Source organism: Rhinopithecus roxellana, chromosome 2 (genome assembly GCF_007565055.1).
Source record: "Rhinopithecus roxellana isolate Shanxi Qingling chromosome 2, ASM756505v1, whole genome shotgun sequence".
Classification (NCBI taxonomy): domain Eukaryota; kingdom Metazoa; phylum Chordata; class Mammalia; order Primates; family Cercopithecidae; genus Rhinopithecus; species Rhinopithecus roxellana.
Window position 1 is genome coordinate 53,267,546 of NC_044550.1, and position 26,448 is coordinate 53,293,993.

The 26,448-nt window shown below is 39.1% G+C and overlaps 1 pseudogene across 1 annotated transcript; it reads right to left on the reverse strand.

The window, feature by feature from the left end:
* Positions 1-443: 443 nt before the first annotated feature.
* LOC104678418 lies at positions 444-1,597 on the reverse strand (annotated as a pseudogene). Its single transcript, XR_004055444.1, has one exon. The product of XR_004055444.1 is annotated as a heterogeneous nuclear ribonucleoprotein A3 pseudogene (transcript).
* Positions 1,598-26,448: the final 24,851 nt, after the last annotated feature.

Here is a 26,448-nt window from a genome sequence, read left to right on the forward strand (position 1 = left end):
ACAAGGAAACACCTTCAGAACTGCATTTTGTTGAAGTTTCTATACTAAAATGTAGAAAAACTGAACTACACAAATATTGAAAAGTTAAAAATTCCTTAATTTTTTTATTCTTGTTACCACTACCACAATTTACAGGGCAATATACCTGATCTAATGAAAAGAAAAAGACAAAGGCAAAGCTACAACAGCTAAAAGACCTCAGGAATGTACATCTAATTGACACTACATTGCATTAATCAATAGCTGCACATTGTACAAACTGTAGCTATGACAGTCCTGAACACGAAGGGTTTCCTGTTTAAGCTGCAGTAACTTTTCTGACTATGGATCATCGTTCCTTCTGTGGCAGATTTTTACTGTTCCTCTAATGCTTTTGGTGTGACTGTCTCAAAGTAACCTGCAGCTTTCCTGACAACTCCTCACTCTCTCTTTTGCTGAGAACTGTAGCCCTTTTCTGCTGTTTTTAGAACCTTCTGCTACCATATCCACCACTTCCAACACCAGATCCATAACCACCACCATAGGGACTGCCCGAGCTTCCTCCACCAAAACTGCCCTCTTTTATGGGTCCATAATTTGATCGTTGTTGTCCACTATAATTTCCAAAATCAGTATAGTTCCCACCACCACTATAGTTCCCACCACCAAAATTTCCTCCTTCATTGTGACCATCATATCCTCCACCACCGCCACCATATCCACCACCTTGGTTTCCATATCCTGGTCCACCACCACCCTAGCCCCCTCTACTACTATAACCAGGACCACCACGGTAGTTGCCATCTTCACCACCAAGTCCATTATATCTACCATCACCTCCTCCATAACTACCTCTGCTGCCACCTTCTCCACCCCCCTAGCCTCCTCTTCCACCAAAGTTTCCACCACAGCCAAAATTATCTCCAGCATCTCCAAAGTTTCCTCCACAACCCGTCAAATTGACAGATCCACCTCCATGACCTCTCTGTGACCCAGCAGACTGTATCTCTTGTTTAGAAAGGGCCTTTTTCACTTCTCAGTTATGCCCATTATTAGTGTGGTATTTCTGAACAACAATTTTATCAGCTGTATCATGATCATTAAAAGTTACAAAAGCAAATCTTCTCTTTTTTCCACTCTGCCTATCTTCCATAACTTCTGTGGTTTCAATTTTGCCATACTTTTCAAAGTAGGCTCTCAAATTATATTCTTCTATATCTTCTTTAATACCACCAACAAAAATTTTCTTCACTGTTAGAGCACCAGACTTTACAGAATCCTCTGTAGAAACAGCTCTCTTTGGTTCCACTAAATGCCCATCAACCTTGTGTGGTTGAGCACACATTACTGCATCCACCTCTTCAACACAAGAATAAGTCACAAAATCAAAGCCCCTGGAACATTTGGTTTGGGGGTCTCCCATTACCACACAATCTGTCCATGTGCCCCATTTCTCAAAATGTTCTCTTAAACTATCATCTGTAGTTTCACGGCTCAGACCACCAATAAACAGTTTTCTCAACTGCTCTGGTTCATTTGGATCATGGCCCTCCTCCCCCTGGCCAACGTGACGGCTGGAGTTGGGCTGGGGGTGACCTGGCAGTGGTTTTACCTCCATTTTGAGAGATTTAGCATCATTCGTAAGAGCCCTAGGATTTTGGAATAGTAAATATGCTTCAACTTCAACCTACTAATTCAACCTGCTGTATTAGCCCCTAACAAGTGAGTCATCCTGTCCTTTGAAACTTTTAAGCCAAGCATTGACTACTGTCACTAGCTGTGAAAGTCCTAGATGTTGTTTTCTTCCAATGGAAATCTGTTTCATTTGCATTGTGTTATTCAGTGTCATTACCTTCATTGATGATTTTGGCTAGATCTCCTGGATAAATTGTTGCAGTTTGTACATTCGCACTTGCTGCTTCACTTTCCACTTTTATGTTATTGAGACAATGTCTTTCCTTAAACCTCATGAATCAACCTCTACTCTTTTGCTAGTTTCCAACTTTTCTTCTCCAGCTTCCTCACCTCTTCCAGCCCAGCCTTTGTAGAACTGAAGAGAGTTAGAGCCTTGTCCTGGATTAGGCCTTGGATTAAGGAAATGTTGTGGCTGGTTTGATTGTCTACACAGACAACTAAAACTTTCTCTAGATCAGCAAGAAGGCTGTTTCACATTCTTATTATTCCTGTGTACACTGGAGTAACACTTTTAATTTCCTTCAAGAACTTTTCCTTTGCGTTCGCAACCTGGCTAACTGGCAACAGAGGCCTATCTTTTGGCCTATCTTGGCTTTCAACATGCCTTCCTCACTAAGCTTAATCATTTCTAGCTTTTGATTTGAAGTGAGAGATGTGCAACTCTCCCTTTTACTTGAACATTCAGAGGCCATTGTAGTGTTATTAATTGGCCTAATTTCAATACTGTTGTGTCTCAAGGCAATGGGAGGCCTGAGGAAGGAGAGAGATGGGGAAATGGCCAATCAGTGGAGCAGTCAGAACATACACAACATTTATGGATTAAGTTCATTGTCTTATATGGGCTAGGTTCATGGCACCCCAAAACAATTACATTAGTAACATCAAAGATCACTGGTCACAGATCACCTAACGGATATAATAATAAAAAATTCTTTGAAATATTACAAGAATTACTAAAATGTGACACAGAGACATGAAGTGAGCACATGCTATTGGAAAAATGCCACAAACCTTCAAGATGTAAAAAGTGCAGTATCTGAGAAGTGCAATAAGGTGAAGTGTAATAAAACGAGGTATGGCTGTCTTTTTCATTGGGATTATGTTAAATTCATGAAGTCATTTAGGGAGAACTGACACTTTCATGATGTTGAGTTTTCCTAACAGAAGCACAATGTGCCTTTTCATTTGTTCAAGCCTATTTCTGTGTCTTTCCTGAGTGTTCTACAGTCTAGACACATTTTGACTGTCATACCAAGTAACAAGCAAGGCTGTCTCCCTCCCATCCCACGCACAACTTCCAGTACATATGTTTTCAGGCTCATCCTCTCATTTTTGTAGCCAGGATCATTTAAACCTGATCCTTCCTTTCTGAAAATCTGGGAGATAGGGAGAAGAACTGCACGTAGAATGGTCAGGGTATGGGCTTTGCAGTCAGACTGCCACTGGGTTAAATTTAACTCTATCATTTATCAGCTCTGTGACCAACAGCAAGTCCTCATTGGCAAAATAGAGATTTTTAGCTGTATTAGTTCATTCTCACACTGCTATAAAGACATACCTATGACTGGGTAATTTAGAAAGAAAAGAGGTTTAATTGGCTCATGGTTCTGCAGGCTGTACAGGCTTCTGCTTCTGCTGAGACCTCAGGAAACTTAAGAATTATGGCGGAAGGTGAAGGGGAAGCAGGCATGCCTTACATGCTGGAGTAGGAGGAAGACAGAGTGAAGGGGAGGTGCTATACACTTTCAAACAACTAGATCTGGTGAGAACTCTATCACAAGACAGCACTAGAGGGGTGGTGCTAATATTAGAAACCACCTCCATGATCAAATCACCTCCCACCAGGCCCTACATCCCATATTGGGAATTACAATTTAACATGAGATTTGGGTGTGGAGACAGAGCCAAACCATATCATACCTTTCATGGAAATAAGGATTGGATAGGATAACATATGTAAAGCAGCTAGCACAGTACCTTATATAATTAAGAGCCCAATTTAATTGGTAGCTATTACTTGCCCTGGGCACTGAATTTTCCCAGTAACTATTCTGGTAGTGAATAATTTCCAGTATGGAATTGAAAACCCTATCACAGGCCTCCTGATGTGTTTGTAACATATCATACACTGTTACATATATTGAAAAACAAATCGATCCTTCTTCCACCCATGTTAATTTCATTGATTCCGGCAATACCATGCTATTTTGAGGTTTTCCTTTTTTCCCATGAGTTGGCATTTTTCAGACTTTATATTTCGTCTCACTTTCACAAACTGCTGGACTAACCTGAACGTAGTGAAGGAAGCTTCACTAGTTTGAACAGTGATGGATCATCTTTTCCTGGAAGCCATCAATCAACAGTAGCTAACAAGAATATGGAGTAGGGCAGGAGCGGGAGGGGGTGCGAAGGTCACTTTACTTGGTTCACCGACTACTTGCTGTGAGCCCTTTTGATTGATGTAGTAAAAATTTCTGCTGATTGCATCACTATTTCAGGAGAGTGTTGACTTGCTTTCCCCAAGCAGATTTCTGATTTTAGTTGAGAATCAGCATTCTAAACTTTTACCAGTTCATGTAGACAACAACATTAATTGAGCACCCACTGTCTGCTGACCGCTGCATGACAGAGTTAATAGTAAGCAGAAGGCCAGGGATGGCTTGTCTTGGGGGTTCAGTCTGGCTGTACTCAGGGGACATGGGCCTGGCTGATGGGCAATTTATTGATTTAAGGAAAGTGGCCTGATGAGTGCTCAGCCACCATGGAGGGTGCAGGTCTGGGTGTGCTGGTTCACCTGACACAAGGGTCACCACAGGGAGGCCAAGGTAGGGGCAGGAATGAAGATTCTTTGTTGTAGAGGCAGGGAGTGAAGCTTGGGGCTGTGGCCAATAGACCTAGAAGAGGCAGTCATGTAGTCCTAAAGCTTCAAATGAAAGCTATGGAAATCGAGCAGATGGTGGGGCAGAAGGTAAGCTAAGGTCAGAGGCAAGTAGCAAGCATTTCTCTTGGGAGGTGGGTTGCCCTGACAGGCTGTGAGGGGAGGTGCCACCCTTTGCAGAGGACAGCACAGGACAGCCCTGGGAGTCGAGCCAGTGAGCAGGGTCTCAAAGGGACCCTGACCTCAGGGTGGGAGAGGCCCTGTGCCTGGAGCTAACAGACTCCACACTCCATAAGCAAAGCTGCTGTACCCAGCAGGGATGGAATCATATCAGTGATAACAGCAGCTTCATTTATTTAGTGCTTTTAATGCTTCAGAGAGCTTTCTCCTCTTTTACCGCACATGTATGAAATGCTGCGCTTTCCCTGGGGAGGCGGTGCCAGTGACTTCCCATCAGTTCTTGTCCTTTGTGTTGTTTTCCCAGAAGTGTTTATAGACTTGTTTGATTAAACCACACTTTCTGGTCTCATGATAACCCACAGGAGTTGGAAATGTCAGAGTGAAACCATGTATTGTCTGTATCCTCACACTTTTTGAATTTTTAAATTTTTAAAAATAAATTTGGAGGATATAAGTGAAGATTTTTTTACATGCACATGTTGGGTCGTGATGAAGTATACTCACTTTTGTGAGATATGAACACACACATTCATTTTTTCAACTGAAAATTCTTATTGTGCATGCACAAGGTAGCAGACACTGCTTGGTGCTATACATGTACACATATTTCTATATAAAAGATGTGTGTATACGTTATTATCCTATAAGGTCTCATCCTACCCAGAGGTCAGACTGGTGGTGGCCTGAAACATTCAGAACATGAGTTGGAAAAGGGTCATAAGGGAGGCTAGAAGCTGCAGGCAGTTAGAGACTTTATTCCATAGGAAAGACAGAATTGCCCTCAGGCAGTTGCTCAGAACCACTGTGTGTATAACACAGCAGATGATAGCAGCAGGACTCACTGACCTCGGTGAGAAATGACAGCTGACAGCAGAGGGAGGGGACGGAAGAACTCTTGAAAGCAGAATCATTTCTTTTGAATTCTGTCTGGCTCTTCAGCACAATGGTCTGAGGCCATTTCGTTCTGAGCAGTGCTGCATTAAATAGCACAATAATTAATAGTCAAAATGCTACTAGCTCATATTTGCATAGCTTTTTAGAATTTACAATTCTTTACACTATATGGTCTTATTAAATCAATGCAAAGTCCATATGGCGGCATCCGTCAGAATCACCTGAAAGTTGTTAAAACACACATTGCTGCTTGCTTGTCCCTACCTCCTCCCACCTTGAGTTTTTGATTCAGTAGGTCTGAAGTGGGGACCCAAATCAGTCTTCCTGACAGTTTCCCACATGACTCTGCTGCTGCTGGCTGGGGCCACACTTGGAGAACCACTGGCCTCTGGGGTATGCGTGGCTTCTTGTATTATTATTTTCACTATTTTACATAGGAAAAATGCAGTTTCAGAGAAGTTGAATTACTTAACCAAGGTCACCCAGGTGGCAGATTTCAGACTTCAGTTTAAGTCTTCAAAGAATAAGCCATATGTTTTTTCAACTATGTGCTATTGTCTCAGATGTTTTTCCTAAAAAATGAGAGTGTAACACGTTAGATTTTCTTCAAAATACTTGGAATTAAAACCTTGTCATTGTAGTTTATTCAAAAATTTATGTCTGTGGCATATATTCTTTGACAATACTGGATGGGGTTCTTGGTATGTCTAGCTTCTGGAGCACTTAGAACATTTAAATAAATGCTAAGAAATTAGGGTGACTGGGTGGAAAGGGAACACATGGAGGAAGTAGGATTTGAAGTGACTGGGACAGGTGCAAATTCTTTGGAAAAGAGCCATGAAGTAGTGGAAAGACATGAGAGTTAGCAGATCAGAGGGAAGCTGGCGTTTTAGGAGCATTTCCCTGCATGGATCATTTAGCTAATCCAGAATGATTGTATTGACTTTGATTTGATGTTGGTCTTCTCTAGAGGGAGTCTATAAGGGTTTTTTCCAACTAAACAACTATTCTGCTTCCAGGTTAAGAATGCCTAAGGAAATATCCTATTATGTTCATGGAAATATCCCTTATGTTCATGTTTATGTGTCCATTTTTCTTTTCTGTGAGTGATTTCCCAAGTCCTTTCCAAATCAATTACAGAATTATGAAGAAGCCTCTTAATCACCTCTAAAGGCATTTTAAAGAAAATTCCAAGATCACTCATGTCTTTTCATTTCAAGAATGTGATAGCTGCCATTCGTGCAGAGATGTGACATTAGTCTTTCAGGCTGTAGCCAGGCTGGATCAGGTGGGGTTCGGTCAGGAAAACACAACCCCTGTAGGCATTTTAAATATGGAGAGATTTAATACAGGTATTGAGGTGCTTATAAAACCATGGGAAAGACTGAAAGAGTGAAAATCATGGGGACTGACATTAGTTTTGGGTTTACTGCCACAGAAAAGCAGAGAGCTGTTGTGGCTCAGAATCAAGAACCTGCAGGAATGCGGCTGGTGACCTCACAGCTTTCTTCAGTGCTGAGGGGCTGCAATGGGAAGGAAACAAAGAGGCCACCACATAAAAATATCTGTGAAACTCACATATTCATCTGCCAGTGCTTCCAGAGCAAGAAAAAAGAATGTCTTCATCGTCTCTTCCACCTTACAAATCTTGCAGGAGTGCAATTTTATTGATGAAATCTAAGAACTTTCGAGTTTACAGGATTCATTTGGAGTAAAATTTATGTCACTGCACAGATGTGGCTTTTTCTTCAAATTACCAACTAGGGGTGGACACATAGAATTTTGCTGGAAGTGGAGGTCTTCACGTCTCATTACCAGACCTCTGAGGCACGAAGTTTCACTGCATTTGCAGTTTCTATATTTGGTTTTGCTTGACAGATATTAATGACTTATTGATTGTATTTTTATTTATTATAAAACCTTAATTCTTAGGAATCATGCTAAAGCATAAGCTTCCATTAATTAGATTCCCTCTCCCATAGGCCTTCTTTGGAAAGAAGTTTTATCACTGGAAAACAGGAAAGTTTTAATTTTTACGGCAAAAATTTAGCAATATATCCAGTTACCCAATTAATACAAGCTGCTATGGTTTAAATGTGTCCCCAAAGTTCATGTGTTGAAAACAATCCCCAGTGCAACAGTGTTGAGAAGTAGGACCTTTAAGAAATGATGATGTCCTGAGGGCTCTGCCCTCATGAGTGAATTAATGTCATTATTGCAGGAGTGGGTCAATTATTGTGAGAGAGGCTTTATTGTAAAGGCAAGTTTGACCCCCTCTCACTCTGGCTCTTGAGCCTGCTCTCCTGCTCTCCACCTGCTGACCTGGGATGATGCATCAAGAAGGCCCTCACCAGATGCAGGTCTCTCGACCTTGGACTTCTCAGCTTCCAGAAATGTAAGAGATAAATTTCTTTCCTTTGTAAATTACTCAGTCTTTGGCATTCTGTTATAGCAACACAAAATGGACTATGTCCATTATAAAAAAGTGGGAGAAAAGGTAATATTTTATATATTTATTTAACTAATATATATTTGCTTAATCTGTGCTCCTTTATTGGAATTCTGATTGGTTGCCTTTTTTATTTTTCACTTTAATTACCAATGCTTATATAAATGCTCTGATATATGCATCCTACGATAAGCAATATCCTTGGATAAATTCCTAGTAGATTTTTAGCATCTAAAATGATGTACTTTTAGAGGATTTAAAAACATATATTTATAAATTGACTCCCAGGAAGATTAGGATGCTTTTAATCTACTAGCTGTGAATAAAAGTTCCTGATTTTCTGAACTCTTACCAATATTGGGTCTTATATTTAAAAAGCTTTGCTAATCTGAGAGTTAAACTGTATATAATTGCTTTAACTTGATTTTCTTTGATAACTAGAGAGGATGAAGATTTGTTTATATGTTATTATCTTTTTACATGTATTCTCCTAATGAAATTATACATTTAGGCTATTTTTCCATTGAGTTGTTAGACTTCTTTAAAAATTGATTTGTAGTAGTTCTTTATTAATTAAGGACAAAATTGCTTATCCCTTATTTATGTTGGAAATATTTTTCTCAAACTGCTGTTTGACTTTTAATTTCATTTTATATTTATGAAAGAATTTAAAGTTTTTAGTTAATCAAAAATTCCTTCCTCCTTCTCTCCTTCCTTCCTTCCTTCTCTTCTTCCTTTCTTCCTTCTCCCCTTCCTTCCTCTTTCCTTCCATCCATCCATCTTTCTATCTGTATTTTTATCTTTTTCTTCCTTCCCTCCCTCTCTCTCATCCCTTCTCTTTCTTTTTCTTCTTGGTCTTTCTCTCTCTCAAAAAAAGGCAAGATATTGGTTAAGTGGGCTCATACATTTTAGAAAGACCTAAACGGAATTGCCAAGAATTGCATAAGAACGTTCAGTTTCATAAAACCCATAGTTCTGTAAGAAGGTTCTACCTAGATAATGACATAATTAGGGATGATTATGGCATTAGGGATGATGTAGGCAAATACAAACTCAGCAACCAAAGTCTACAATAGGCCATGTGTGAAATGTTTAAAAGTTACTAAACAAATGCCATAAAAGAATTACTTCCGGTTGTTTGGAAGTTAAAAATAAACTAGATGTAGATTTCTCACTTATGAAAGTAATACATAATTTTGGTAAAACATTAAGAAGGCCACCAGAGGCCTTCTCACACAGTAAAACCTCTTCCAAACAGTTTCTTGTGCATCCTTTTAGAAAGTTTCTACAGATGCACAAAAATAGAGAATATCCCTTAAAACACCTCCTCCATAGAGACATGAGATAATACTGAATGTAATATTCTGTAATTAATTATTTTGTTAATTGACATCAAATTTTAGACCTATTTTTACATCCCTACATAAAAATCTACTAGTCTTTACTGTATACAGTAATATATCCTATAGCTATATCATTGTTTATTTTACTAGCTATTTCTAGATGCTCATTTGATTGGTTCTAGATTTTAAAATTTTTTATTATTATTTTTTAAAGAGATGGGATCTTGCTGTGTTGGTCAAGTTGGTCTTGAATTCCTGGCCTCAAATGATCCTCCCATCTCAGCCTCCCAAAGTGCTAGGATTACAGTCATGAGCCACCTGGCCCTAGTTCTATATTTTTGTTCCAAGAAAAACTGCTGCAATGTGATTATTGTACAGTTAACTCTTTTTTTTTCTTTTTTTTTTGAGATGAGGTATCTCTCTGTCACCCAGGTTGGAGTGTAGTGACATGATCTCGACTCACTGCAACCTCTGCCTTCTAGGCTCAAGAGATCTTCTCACCTCAGCCGTTGAGTAGCTGAGACCACAAGCATGTGCCACCATACCCTGCTAATTTTTGTATTTATTGGTAGGTATGGGGTTTTGCCATGTTGCTCAGGCTGGTTCAAATTCCAAATACACCTCAAATACACCTGTCTTGGCTTCCCAAACTGCTGGCATTATAGGTGTGAGCCACTACGCCCAGCCTATTGTACAGTTAACTCTTGAACAACACAGATTTGAACTCTGTGCATCCACTTATAGGCAGATTGTCTTCCACTTCTGCGACCCATGAGACAGTAAGACCAACCCATCCTCGCCTTCCTCAGCCTACTCAACATGAAGATGATGAGGATGAAGACGATTATGATGATGCACTTCCACTTAATCAACAGTAAATATATTTTCTTTCTTCATGATTTTCTTTCTTTCTTTTTTTTTTTTTGTTTTTTGAAGGAGAGTTTCACTCTTTTTGCCCAGGCTGGAGTGCAATGGTGTGATCTCAGCTCACTGTAACCTCTGCCTCCCGGATTCAAGTGATCCTCTTGCCTCAGCTTCCCAAGTAGCTGGCATTACAGACATGCACCACCATGCCTGGCTAATTTTGTATTTTTAGTAGAGACAGGGGTTTCACCATGTTGGTCAGGCTGGTCTTGAACTCCTGACCTCAGATAATCCACCCACCTCAGCCTCCCAAAGGGCTGGGATTACAGGCATGAGCCACTGCACCTGGCCGATTTTCTTAATAACATTTTCTTTTCTCTAGTTTACTTTATTGTAAAAACATAGTGTATATACATGTGAAATACAAAATATGTTTTAATCAATTGTAAATGGTATCAGTAAAGCTCTGGTCAATGGTAGGTTTTTTAGCAAATCAAAATTTATATACGAATTTTTGCATGGGGGAATCAGCAACCCTCACCACTGCATTGTTCAAGGGTCAATTGTATTTATATTTACTGTGTCTTGGTCAAGAAATTTGTGAATAAAATCTCTGAAGTAAATTCTTGCAATAGAAAGTATGTGAATGAAAAACTTCATAAGAGCCCTCAAAATATGGTGCCAATTCATTTCCTTACTGGCAGTGTATACAAATATAGAGGAAAGCTTAACATGTATATTTCAATTAAAAATTGTTCACAAAATAGATCAGATTTGCCTAGTTTCAAACCAGAGTGCCACACCAGGCTTCTAGAAGCAGAGGTCAATGAGAGACTAATACAGAAATTACTGAAAAATCAGAATTATTTCAGAAAATAGGCTAAGTAGGCAGAAAGCTCCTCTGTTTTCCATGTTTGAGTCACAGCTCTTACATAATTTTCCTTAGGAGATTGTTTCTAATATTTCTCTTTTTAATAATTTCAGCTTTTATTTTAGATTCAGGGCATACATATGCAGGTTTGTTACCTGGGTATATATTGCATGATACTGAAGTTTCGGGTGCACTTGATCCCGTCACCCAGGCACTGAGCATAGTACCCAATAGTTAGTCTTTCAATCCTCGCCTCGCTTCTCTTCCTCTCTGCTCTAATAGTCCCCAGTGTTTATTGTTGCCATCTTCACATCCGTGTAGACTCAATGTTTATAACTTATAAGTGAGGACATGCGGTATTTGATTTGCTGTGTTCCTGTGTGAATTCACTTTGTTTCTAGTATTTCAATCACATATTTTGTTGGCTATTCATTTCCCTTCCTTTGAGTTACTTCTGTTTGCCCTGATTTAATTCCCTTTTAATTATAATGAGTAACTTCTCTCATTTCCTTTAGGAGTTATTTGTTTTCTCCATTTCTCAGGGACTGCCTAATTATTTGCTGTGTGGATGTGGGTGCCTTCATGCCTGTATGCTTTCAGATTTGCCCACCTCAGTTCAATGATAGTGCCACTTGATATTATCTTCAAATGTTTCAGTATTTTCCTTGATCAGTAGAGCTTTATGCATGTACAAGATTAGTGGTCAAAGTAATAATTATTCATAAGACCTAATGTGATTAATTTTGTTATTTCCATTATGAATGTAAATAATAATGTATCTCAATTCAGATGTGATCTTATGTAAGTCTTCTGTTTGATAAAACAAATCTCTATAAGTAATTAATATTCACATTCTTTTCTTTTTTAAAAATCACTTTATTGGGGTATAAGCTGTACATATAAGAATACGCCTGTGGGCCTGGGCATGGTGGCTCATGCCTGTAATGCCAGCACTTTGGGAGGCGAGGGCAGATCCCTTGAGGTTGGGAGTTTGAGACAAGCCTGGGCAACATGGTGAAACCCCGTCTCTACTTAAAAATACAAAAATTAGCCAGGTGTGGTGGTGCACACCTGTTGTCCCAGCTACTGGGGAGGCTCAGGCATGAGAAATGTTTGAACCTGAGAGGTAGAGGTTGCAGTGAGTCGAGATCGCACTGCTGCACTCCAGCCTAGGTGACAGAGCGGGACTGTCTCAAAAACAACAACAAAAAATACACCTATGAAACCATCACCACCATTTATGCCATAAACATACCCATGACATACCCATATGCGTCACCTCAAAAAGTTTCCTCCTACCCTCTTGATTATTTTTTGTGATAATTACACTTAATGTAAGATCTTAGCAAATTTGTAAGTAGACAATATAGTATCATTATTGTTTACATTCTTTATGAGCATTCACTAATGATTTTTCAAAATAATTCTGACAGCTTTACATTTCATATACTATTAAGCAAGGTGTATAATGAGCTTGTTTATTTGGATAAGGCAAGTTCAAATTACCATTCATAGTTTTGTGGAAAATATTAGGTTGAGATCTGACAGCAATAAAAATATGGTAACAAATATTAACAATTTTTACCTCTGGATAGCGGGGAGTTCTTTTTATTTTGTTTGCTTACCTATATTTAAAAATGTGTTGATAATAACCACATATGGCTTTATTTAAAAAATAAATAACATTTTAAACACAGGGTATTTTTCAACAGAGCTCAGAGAAGATACATGGAAAGAAAAAGAAAGGAGTATAGAATATAGAGTGTATGAGATGCTGGCTCACAATTTATGATTCTGTTCCTTCAGTGATTCTTAAGCGAGTTGAGCAAAAATAATTTTTATGTCCTTTATTCTTTCTAGAAATGGATTATTTAAGCAAGTGAACATACTTAATTTTTCAAATTTTATGACCTTGTATATGGGGGAAAAAAAAAAACGTGAACACTGGAGACTTTCCACTTGCAAATAATCTTTTCAGGTTTTCCTGAGCAGGATTCTATGCATTAAAAAATGAATATACTAAGCATCTGTATTAATTTGCTAGGGATGCCATAATAAAGTACTACAAACTGAGTTGATTAAATGACAAATTTATTTTCTAACAGCTCTGGAGGCTAGAAGTCCAAGATCATGGTGTTGGCAGATTTGTTCTGAAGGCCATCTTCTTTTTTATTATTTCAATAGGTTTTGGGGTACAGGTAGTTTTTGGTTACATGGATGAGTTCTTTAGTGGTGATTTCTGAGATTTTAGTGCACCCATCACCTGAGCAGTGTACACTGTACCTAATATGTAGTCTTCTCTCACCCTCTTTAACCTTCTCCCGCCCCCAAGTTTCCAAAGTCCATTATATCATTCTTAGGGCTTTGTGTTCTCATAGCTTAGCTCCCACTTATAAGTGAGAACATACAATATTTGATTTTCCATTCCTGAGTTAGTTCACTTAATGTAATGGCCTCCAGCTCCATCCAAGGTGCTTCAAAATACATTAGTTCATTTCTTTTTATGGCTGAGTAGTATTCCATGGTGTATATCTATGACGTTTTCTTTATCTACTCGTTGGTCAGTAGGCACTTAGGTTGGCTCCATGTCTCTGCAATTGTGAATTGTGCTGCTGTAAACATGCATGTGTAGGCGTCTTTTTCATAGAGTGACTCCTGTTCCATTGGGTAGCTACCCAGTAGTGGGATTGCTGGATTGAATGGTAGTTCTACTTTTAGTTCTTCAAGGAATCTCCATACTGTTTTCCACAGTGGTTGTACTAATTTACATACTCATCAGCAGTGTAAAAGTGTTCCCATTTCACCACATTCACACCAACATCTATTGTTTTTTGACTTTTTAATTATGACCATTCTTGCAGGAGTAAGGTGGTATCTCGTTGTGGTTTTAATTTGCATTTGCCTGATGATAAGTAATATTCAGCATTTTTTTATGTGTTTGTTTGCTGTTTGTATATTGAAGGCCATCTTCTCTTTGTGTCTTCACGTAGTCTTTCACCTGCCTTGTTTGTGTAAAAAATTCCTCTTCTTAAAAGAACATTAGTCATACTGGGTTAGGACCCACTATAATGATCTCGTTTTAGCTTAATTCTGTAAAGACCCTATCCCCATAAAAGGTCACATTCTGAAGTACTGGCGTTAGGACTCAGCCTATGAACTTGGGGTTGGGGGAACACGATTCAACCCGTAACATCATCTGAAAAACTTTCCTCTCTGTTGAGAAGCCCTTTGGTTCTGTTACCACATAGTGGATGTTATATAGTGGTATTTAACTTTTTTTTGAGTTAGGAATTTTTTCGAAAATGAAAATTAGGGGTCTGGCACCCAGAAAAAAGCACAAATATATTAAGTTTCACATCAAGGCATTTGCAGACACCTCCCCCCATCCTCAATCTCTTTCTCTCTATGGACCCCTAGGATTAAGAACCCTGGTACAAATGCTATTAAAACCACGAAGTCAGGGAATTCAGTGATCAAATCCATCAACTAGCTCTTCATAAGTCACACAACTTAGCAAGACTCTTCAGTACTAAGCTGCAGTTTTATATCTTTCACCTGACTATTGATAATTGAAGGAATTGAAAGCAGTCCTGCAAAAGTCACCCTCAGTCCAGTAAAACCTAAGTCTAAGCATGGGTCAGGAGCTCTTCCAAATGACTGGAACAGTTCTCTCAGTTTCTAAAGATGTCTCCTGATGCCAGATTTTAAGCACAGATCAACTGTGGGGGATGACAGTCCTGCTCTGGGCATTCCCTGGGTTTCAGCCTACTAAGGGGGAGACGCAGCTATGCTTGGCTACATCTGGAACACCAAGAGGTGTGGTGCAGCTTTGGTTAGTAGTGGATAAGAGAAATGTTGGCTAATTGGGTGGATCTCCCACTTGGGGCTCTTTTCCATATAGAACCCTTCGATGCATGAGGCTCAAAAGGAATTTAATATTACTTGAAACAGGGTCAGATTTCCTGGGGCTGGGCCTCTAATCAGTTCCTGAAAATGAGGAGGATTAAGACATCTTTAGCGATACTCCTCGAGAAGAGCAACTCCAAGACACATAATTGCCAGATTCACCAAAGTTGAAATGAAGGAAAAAATCTTCAGGGCAGCCAGAGAGAAAGGTCGGGTTACCCACAAAGGGAAGCCCATCAGACTAACAGCAGATCTCTCGGCAGAAACTCTACAAGCCAGAAGAGAGTGGGGACCAATATTTAACATTCTTAAAGAAAAGAATTTTCAACCCAGAATTTCATATCCAGCCAAATTAAGTTTCATAAGTGAAGGAGAAATAAAATCCTTTACAGATAAGCAAATGCTTAGAGATTTTGTCACCACCAGGCCTGCCTTACAAGAGACCCTGAAGGAAGCCCTAAACATGGAAAGGAACAACCGGTACCAGCCATTGCAAAAACATGCCAAAATGTAAAGACCATCGAGGCTAGGAAGAAACTGCATCAACTAACGAGCAAAATAACCAGTTAATATCATAATGGCAGGATCAAGTTCACACATAACAATATTAACCTTAAATGTAAGTGGACTAAATGCTCCAATTAAAAGACACAGACTGGCAAACTGGATAAAGAGTCAAGACCCATCAGTCTGCTGTATTCAGGAGACCCATCTCACATGCAGAGACATACATAGGCTCAAAATAAAGGGATGGAGGAAGATCTACCAAGCAAATGGAGAACAAAAAAAAGCAGGGGTTGCAATCCTAGTCTCTGATAAAACAGACTTTAAACCATCAAAGATCAAAGAGACAAAGAAGGCCATTACATAATGGTAAAGGGATCAATTCAACAGGAAGAGCTAACTATCCTAAATATATAGGCACCCAATACAGGAGCACCCAGATTCATAAAGCAAGTCCTTAGAGACTTACAAAGAGAGACTTAGACTCCCATACAATAATAATGGGAGACTTCAACACTCCACTGTCAACATTAGACAGATCAACGAGACAGAAAGTTAACAAGGATATCCAGGAATTGAACTCATCTCTGCACCAAGCAGACCTAATAGACATCTATAGAACTCTCCACCCCAAATCAACAGAATATATATTCTTCTCAGCACCACATCGCACTTATTCCAAAATTGACCACATAATTGGAAGTAAAGCACTCCTCAGCAAATGTAAAAGAACAGAAATTATAAGAAACTGTCTCTCAGACCACAGTGCAATCAAACTAGAACTCAGGACTAAGAAACTCAATCAAAACCGCTCAACTACATGGAAACTGAACAACCTGCTCCTGAATGACTACTGGGTACATAACGAAATGAAGGCAGAAATAAAGATGTTCTTTGAAACCAATGAGAACAAAGATACAACATACCAGAATCTCTGAGACACATTTAAAGCAGTGTGTAGAGGGAAATTTATAGCACTAAATGCCCACAAGAGAAAGCAGGAAAGATCTAAAATTGACACTCTAACATCACAATTCAAAGAACTAGAGAGGCAAGAGCAAACACATTCAAAAGCTAGTAGAAGGCAAGAAATAACTAAGATCAGAGCAGAACTGAAGGAGACAGAGACACAAAAAACCCTCCAAAAATCAATAAATCCAGGAGTTGGTTTTCAGAAAAGATCAACCAAATTGACAGACCGCTAGCAAGACTAATAAAGAAGAAAAGAGGAATCAAATAGACACAATAAAAAATGATAAAGGGGATATCACCACCGACCCCACAGAAATACAAACTACCATCAGAGAATACTATAAACACCTCTACGCAAATCAACTAGAAAATCTAGAAGAAATGGATAATTTCCTGGACACTTACACTCTCCCAAGACTAAACCAGGAAGAAGTTGAATCCCTGAATAGACCAATAGCAGGCTCTGAAATTGAGGCAATAATTAATAGCCTACCCACCAAAAAAGTCCAGGACCAGATGGATTCACAGCTGAATTCTACCAGAGGTACAAGGAGGAGCTGGTACCATTCCTTCTGAAACTATTCCAATCAATAGAAAAAGAGGGAATCCTCCCTAACTCATTTTATGAGGCCAACATCATCCTGATACCAAAGCCTGGCAGAGACATAACAATAAAAGAGAATTTTAGACCAATATCCCTGATGAACATCGATGCAAAAATTCTCAATAAAATACTGGCAAACCGAATCCAGCAGCACATCAAAAAGCTTATCCACCATGATCAAGTGGGCTTCATCCCTGGGATGCAAGGCTGGTTCAACATTTGCAAATCAATAAACGTAATCCAGCATACAAACAGAACCAAAGACAAAAACCACATGATTATCTCAATAGATGCAGAAAAGGCCTTTGACAAAATTCAACAGCCCTTCATGCTAAAAACTCTCAATAAATTTGGTATTGATGGAACGTATCCCAAAATAATATGAGCTATTTATGACAAACCCACAGCCAATATCATACTGAATGGGCAAAAACTGGAAAAATTCCCTTTGAAAACTGGCACAAGACAGGGATGCCCTCTCTCACCACTCCTATTCAACATAGTGTTGGAAGTTCTGGCTAGGGCAATCAGGCAAGAGAAAGAAACCAAGGGTATTCAGTTAGGAAAAGAAGAAGTCAAATTGTCCCAGTTTGCAGATGACATGATTGTATATTTAGAAAACACCATCATCTCAGCCCAAAATCTCCTTAAGCTGATAAGCAACTTCAGCAAAGTCTCAGGATACAAAATTAATGTGCAAAAATCACAAGCATTCTTATACACCAGTAACAGACAAGCAGAGAGCCAAATCAGGAATGAACTTCCATTCACAATTGCTTCAAAGAGAATCAAATACCTAGGAATTCAACTTACAAGGGATGTCAAGGACCTCTTCAAGGAGAACTACAAACCACTGCTCAGTGAAATCAAAGAGGACACAAACAAATGGAAGAACATACCATGCTCATGGATAGGAAGAATCAATATCATGAAAATGGCCATACTGTCCAATGTTATTTATAGATTCAATGCCATCCCCATCAAGCTACCAATGACTTTCTTCACAGAATTGGAAAAAACTGCTTTAAAGTTCATATGGAACCAAAAAGGAGCCCGCATTGCCAAGACAATCCTAATTCAAAAGGACAAAGCTGGAGGCATCATGCTACCTGACTTCAAACTATCCTACAAGGCTACAGTAACCAAAACAGCATGGTACTGGTACCAAAACAGAGATATAGACCAATGGAACAGAACAGAGTCCTCAGAAATAATACCACACATCTACAGCCATCTGATCTTTAACAAACCTGACAAAAACAAGAAATGGGGAAAGGATTCCCTATTTAATAAATGGTGCTGGGAAAATTGGCTAGCCATAAGTAGAAAGCTGAAACTGGATCCTTTCCTTACTCCTTATACGAAGATTAATTCAAGATGGATTAGAGACTTAAATGTTAGACCTAATACCATAAAAACCCTAGAAGAAAACCTAGGTAATACTATTCAGGACATAGGCATGGGCAAGGACTTCATGTCTAAAACACCAAAAGCAACGGCAGCAAAAGCCAAAATTGACACATGGGATCTAATTAAACTAAAGAGCTTCTGCACAGCAAAAGAAACTACCATCAGAGTGAACAGGCAACCTACAGAATGGGAGAAAATGTTTGCAATCTACTCATCTAACAAAGGGCTAATATCCAGAATCTACAAAGAACTCAAACAAATATACAAGAAAAAAACAACCACATCAAAAGTGGGCAAAGGATATGAACAGACATTTCTCAAAAGAAGACATTCATACAGCCAACAGACACATGAAAAAATGCTCATCATCACTCGCCATCAGAGAAATGCAAATCAAAACCACAATGAGATACCATCTCACACCAGTTAGAATGGCAGTCATTAAAAAGGAAACAACAGGTGTTGGAGAGGATGTGGAGAAATAGGAACATTTTTACACTGTTGGAGGGATTGTAAACTAGTTCAACCATTATGGAAAACAGTATGGCAATTCCTCAAGGATCTAGAACTAGATGCACCATATGACCCAGCCATCCCACTACTGGGTATATACCCAAAGGATTATAAATCATGCTGCTAGAAAGACACGTGCACACGTATGTTTATTGTGGCACTATTCACAATAGCAAAGACTTGGAATCAACCCAAATGTCCATCTGTGACAGACTGGATTAAGAAAATGTGGCACATATACATCATGGAATACTATGCAGCCATAAAAAAGGATGAGTTTGCATCCTTTGTAGGGACATGGATGCAGCTGGAAACCATCATTCTTAGCAAACTATCACAAGAACAGAAAACCAAACACCGCATGTTCTCACTCATAGGTGGGAACTGAACAATGAGATCACTTGGACTCGGGAAGGGGAACATCACACACCAGGGCCTATCATGGGGAGGGGGCAGGGCGAAGGGATTACATTGGGAGTTATACCTGATATAAATGATGAATTGATGGGTGCTGATGAGTTGATGGGTACAGCACACCAACATGGCACAAGTATACATATGTAACAAACCTGCACGTTATGCACATGTACCCTAGAACTTAAAGTATAAAAAAAAAAAAAAAAAAAAAGAATATGTGGACTTGAGTTAATGTTTGGACCTGGTGCTGAGAATATTTGAATGACCCTGTTTTTTTTTTGTTGTTGTTTTTTCTGGTATGTTATATGAACGTGTTCATCTGAAGCCAGTTCCTCACTTTTTGTTTTGTTAATGCAACACTTTGGCAGGGTTTGTGAGGAAAACTTATTAATATTTGGGTTGATGTTATTTCAGTATTCTGAGACATTATGTAGTTCTAACTTTTGCCTTACAATTCATTTAGATTTAAGTCCATTGTTAAAATTGAAAATGCTTAGTCAAGAATACAGTGAAACTGGAAATCACATAAAATTCTGTAGTATATAGCTACATCAAAATTCTGTATGCCAGTGAGAAATACAATAAAATAAATAAAAAAAAGCTTACAGATGTACCAGAAAATTTTAAATTAAATTATAAATTTTCAATGGCTCTGTAGTTTTATATGAATGTATTTTATTTTCTTTGTCTTTTTATTCATGTGAAAATTTATGTATTTTTAAACCTATGTTGTTTTAATATGTTTTTTCTGGAAATTAATTGCTCACTAAAAATTACTAACAAAATCTAATTTTACTCAAAACAAATTGATTCAATAATGTATGAACTAAACCTATGTAATACATAAAACTAACTTATTTAAAGAAGGGAATTAGAGATCCTATACTTGATAAATGAAACCAGTATCAATATATTAATATTTTTATTTCTTTTCTTAAATATAAACCCTTTTCAATGTACTAGTTGTTTTTTTGTCACTTCATCAACCTGTCTGTGCTATTTAGGTTAAAAAACTCATGAAAATACAAAATTAATGTTTTTTTTTTCCTAACAAGACTCTCAGGAAAAGGTTTATGGGTTTGACATTACATTAAATACTCAAAACAATGCTAATAGACTAAGCAATTATCAACTTTTAACCTTACTGATGGAAATAGTATTTACAATTTTGGGATGGCAAGAGTTCCTTAGAATTAATTTAAAAAAAAACCTGACTTAGGGTTTATTCAGATTTCATCAGTTTTCCTACTAATGTGTTTTTTTCCTGTTCCAGGAGCCAAGCCAAGACACCTCATTGCATTTACATTTTATTTTAGTCATTTCTATTGTTCCCATATTTTATAATAATTGCTAAGCAGCAGAAATCCTGACCATTGTGTGTGTGTGTGTGTGTGTGTGTGTGTGTGTGTGTGTGTGTGCGCGCGCGCGCGCGCGCTTGGATATCTATTTTCCTCTTCTATGGCAGAATGGTAAAAGTTATCTTTTGGGATTTATGGGATTTGGAATCAAAGTGATCTGAATTATTTTAAAGTGACCTGAATTTTAATCCCAATTTTGCTACTTAATGTTGAGGCATTGATTAACTCACCTATGCTCTCTAAATTTAAGTTTCTTCATCTGGAAAATAGAAATAAAATGATAATAATACCGGTCTCAGTGAGTTTTAAGGACTAAATATGAATATACAATGAACTGTGGTAGTGATTGTTGCTATTATTATTACTTATTGTCTTGTTAAGATACTAAAGGAAAGAGAATTATCTAGAGAACAGATTGTCAAGGATGATTTTTAAAAATAGGGGTGGGGGAATGGCACAGAAAAGCTACAACTTGAAAAATCAACTCTGAAATAATCAAGAATCAATTGCATGGTAAAATTAAGAAGATTTTCTATTTCTTGCCAGCATATTTATATCAAAGCGTGTAACATGGGGCCTGTTTTGTTACTTGGCATGTTCCGGGCCATTTGTAAAGAAAATGTTCAGCAGCTGTTGCTCTGGGAGGCAGATGGATGGATGACATTTATGAATTGTATTTTTCTGATGGAGAAACTGAGGTACCAAGTGATTAATTGTTTTTCCCAACCTTCCACATCCACGAAACATCAAATTTGAAATTCCAGTTCATGAATATCTTCTGCCTTCCAGCTATGCGCTGCAGAAAGGAGTTACCAGTGGATGAGATGGGAAATGTGGTGGGGCTTGTTCTCAGGGAGGCCAGCTGAAGAGTGGGGCTCTTGTGTTTGGTACAGATGGCCAACTGGTAGTGCTTACCAGGACTTCCCTCCCCTGCAGCCCCCACCCTCAAGTGACAGCTTTTTGCATCTTCTTGTCTAATTAAACTACCAACAGAGAATGCCAGTTATCTGCTTGTGTGACACCTCTGAATATTAAGTAGCTTTTGTAATTAATTATTTTTTGAAAGACTTGATCCTCCGTAATTAAATAAATCTTTGAGAATTAATAATAGGTTAGCACAGTATATGGACTGAAAAACATCATGAGTGACAACTTGGCTGTGAGGGAAGAATTTTGCATCCAATATAGTGTCTCTATTGATCAATCTTTGAGGCTCTGAATGCTCCCAATACTAACATCACAATGTTTTTTCTTTCTCTATATTCCTGTGCACCCAAGTGGAACCAATAGTTCTGCACAGGGTAAGATATAAAAATGCAGATTAGCTTAAATAACTTACTGCCCAACAGGGCAGTCTGTGTAGTATAGGAGAATATGCCATAAGCAGCTGTCTGGCTCATGTCGCCCTTAGAGCTGTGACCGTGATGCTGTTCAGTAACTTTTGCGTCTTTTTGTGCTGGCAGTGACATGGAGACCAGATAATGGATGCTGGCAAGATCTGCAAATCAAAGCCGTGGAAAGGGTACCATTAGTCAGGTGGTTATGTTCTCTGAAGAGCTTGTGGGGTTTTGCAGACAGGGCTGGCTCACCCCAGAGGACAGTCTAGTATGTCACCACTAGTAGATCTAGATGGGGAGCCTGCTTTTTTTTTTTTTTGCTTTGGTGGGGTCAGACAGCTGGGAAAGCAGAATAGACCTGCTTCTGCAGGGATATTCTGTCTCCAGGACCTGGCATCATGTGATTCGGTTTGTTTGATGAAGCTGTTTAATGTTAATCTTTAGGGGTCCAGGCTATTTGCTACTGAAATTGTATAGCACAAATGTTTAACCAGAAGCAGTGTGGTGGAAGGGACTGTTGAGTGGAGTTAGGTGAGCCAAAGTGGAAAATGGGTTATACCCAAGTATACATTTACAGACGATTTCCTATCTGTTCCCTTCACCTTGTCCCCTTCTCTTTCCTCCTTCCTGCTTTCCCAATCCCCGTCTTTCCCCTTGTCTATGTGTCCTGAGTTTGTGTTCTTGTTTGGTTGGCATCAGTATTGTCTTGCTTAGATTTTATCTTTGAGAGTAACGGGAGTAGCATTATAGAATATTAGATGTAGATGATGTCTTGGGAGTTCTGGACAAGCCATGGAGACTCTTACAGATTCTGAAAAGATTCCAGGGTTCCTCCCAGGGGTTTGACTTTTTGCTAGATACACTCAGAGAACCTGTGCAAATGCAAATCAGCAGGAACCCAGGGAGTTCTTACCAGCCTAAGGTAGGCAGGATAGCCTAGGGATGAAGATCATAGCTGACCAAGTTAGACAGTGGGGGCGATCCCAGCTCCACCATCCTGTTTTGTTTTCCTAAGTAAATTACTCAGCTAGAGCGGAATTCTAGTTGTAAAATGAGGTGATAACAGGTATTCCACACAGTACTGATGTTTACAATAGCAAAGCCATGAAACCAATCTAAGTGTCCAACAGTTGGTTGGATAAAAAAAAAATATGTTGTGTGTGTGTGTATATATATATGTGTATACCATGGAATACTACACAACCACAAAAAAGAATGAAATCATGTCCTTTGCGGCAATATGGATGGAGCCGGAGGCCATTATCCTGGTGAACTAATACAGAAGCAGAAAATCACATATCATATGTTTTCACTTACAAGTGGGAACTAAATAGGGGGTGCACATGAACATAAAGGTGGGGAAAGTAGACTCTGAGGACTCCAAGGAGGGTAGAGTGGGAGGAAGGTAAGGGTTGAAAAATTACCTACTGGGTACAATGTTCAATACTGGGGTGATGGGTACACTAAGAACCCAACCCCCATCATTACACAGGTAATACCCATGTAACAAACGCATGTGCCCCCGGAATCTAAAATTAAAACAAAACAAAACAAAACACAAACCTAGGAGTGCTATCTGGCTCAGAAACTTAGGTGTAAGGATAATGGTTCTCATGATAATTATCATTGTAATAATTAATATACATTGAATGATGTGTACTCTATATATCTTGTCTTTTGACATTGTAGTTAATTTTGAATAAGTACTATATCTGTATGGTTTAAAGTTTAAAAATTATAAGAGATATTTAGTAAAAATTTCCTTCCTTCCATCTACTGAGTTACCATCTCCCAGAGAAATAAATAATGACTGCTTTTCATTTCCCGTATAATCTCCCAGGGATGTTTTACACATAAACAAGACAATATGAATATATATACATATATACATCTAGAGAGAATATATCTTTTCCCCCTGCTTCATGGCACAAATAGTAACACGTTCTACATTGTTCTTCACTTCGTGCTTTGTCTTTAGTTAATCCTCACAGCAGTCCTACATGGAATAGCTGTTATTACCTCATTTCACAATTAGAATTCAGCTCTAACTGAGTAATTTGCTCAGGGCAACATAGCAGGATGTTGGAGCTGGGATCACCCCTGCTGTCTAACTTGATCAGCTACTATCTTCATCACTGGGCGATCCTGCCTTGCTCAGACTGGTACGGGCTCCCCAGGGTTTCTCCTGATTTGTACAAGTTTTCCAGGGAACCCCATGTGGTACTGATTCTAACCACAGACTCCAGCCAATAGTTAGGAGTGGCAAGACTCATTCAGCTCTGCACCAGTTGGCAATTTTTCCCATGAAGTAATGATTTTTAAATCATTACTTCATGGGATTTACAGTCAAATACACACATAACACATAAAATTTACCATTTTAACCAAGTTGAAGTGTGCAGTTTAGTGTTAAGTACATTCCCATTGCTGTGAAGCCTATCTCCAGAACCCTTTTCATTTTGTCACACTGAATTTCTATACTCATTAAACAACTGTCCATTCTCCCCTTCATCAGCTGCTGGTCAACACCCTTCCACTCTGTGTCGCTAAGAATTTGACTACACTAGGTACTTCCTATAAGTGGAATAACACTGTATTGTTTTTTTGTGTCTGGCTTATATCCCTAAGTGTAATGTCCTCCAGGTTCGTCCGTGTTGTAGAATGCGTGAAGTTTTTCCTTTTAAAAGCTGAGTAAGATTGCAGTGTATATACCACTTTTTGTTCATCCATTCACCCATTGATGTACACTTGGGTAGATTCCACCTTTTGACTTTTGTGAATAATGCTGCTGTGAACATGGGTGTACTAATATCTGTTCGGGTTCCTGCCTTCAATTCTTTTGGGTTATATACCCAGAAGGGGAATTTCTAGACAGGTGACAATTCCATTTTCAATTTTTGGAGGAACTTACCATACTGTTTCCACAGTGCCCACACTGGTTACATTCCATCAGTGCCTAAGGGTTCCAACTTCTCCACATCCTTGCTTACACTGTTATTATTGTTTTTAATAGCAGTCATCTTAATGGGCGTGAGGTGGCATTTTTTATAGCATGCCATTAAACATATTTCTTAATTCTTGTATTGGGCACACCTGCCATAGAATTCAGAGTTGTTTTCACCTCAGACCCTCCCCGCTACTTTTCTTTTTGTAGAGATAGGATCTCACCATGTTGCCCAGGCTGGTCTCAAACTCCTGGGGTATAGCAGTTCTCTTGTCTCAGCCTCCCAAAGGCCTGGGATTATAGGTGTGAGCCACTGCACCTGGCCAGGCTCCCTCCTGAAGGCGGGGAAAGGGCCTGTGGAGGAACATCCAGCTCAAGGCCTGGCGAGGCTGGCAGCTCAGCCCAGCACACCTGCTCAGACCCCTCCACCCACCTGGGGCCCTTGGTGGGCTCACTGTGACTTAGTGTTGCTACATCTTTTGCTTGTTATTTCCCAGCAGAAAGGCTTTCTTGACCTTTGCCAAAAAGAGAGGATGGGCTTCCAAATGCAGAGGAGCCATTTCCATCTCATAGGTAACTCACATTCTCCATCTTTCCTGGATGATTGCTTGCTTTGTTAAATTTTTCATTCAATAAGCCAAGTCATCGTGAGATATGTCCACACTCCACTTCACAGTGTCTTTTTTTTTTTTTTTTAAGATGAGTCTTGCTGTTGTCACCCAGGCTGGAGTGCAATGGCGCCATCTTGGCTCACTGCAACCTTCGCCTCCCTAGTTCTAGCAATTCTCCTGCCTCAGCCTCCTGAGTAGCTGAGATTACAGGTGCCTACCACCACGCCTGGCTAATTTTTGTATTTTTAGTAGAGACGGGGTCTCACCATGTTGGCCAGGCTGGTCTCAAAGTCCTGACCTCAGGTGATCCACCCACTTTAGCCTCCCAAAGTGCTGGGATAACAGGCGTGAGCCACCGTGCCTGGCCCACAGTGTCGTTTTTAAAAATCCTCCCTGAAAGAAGATGGCAATATTTTTCTCCGCAGTGTAGTGCTGCAGGGTGTATCATGTGTTATGCAGACTCCCCAGGCCAGTGACTCAGTTGGACCATTTATTTATTTTTTTAAAATTTATTTTATATTTCAATAGGTTTTTAGGGAGCAACTGGTGTTTGGTTATGTGAATAACTTCTTTAGTGATGATTTCTGAGATTTTGGTGCATCCATCATCTGAACAGTATACACTGTACCCAATATGTCATTTTTATCCCTCACCCTCTTCTCACCCTTTCCCCTGAGTCCCCAAAGTCCACTGTATCATTCTTATGCCTTCGTGTCCTC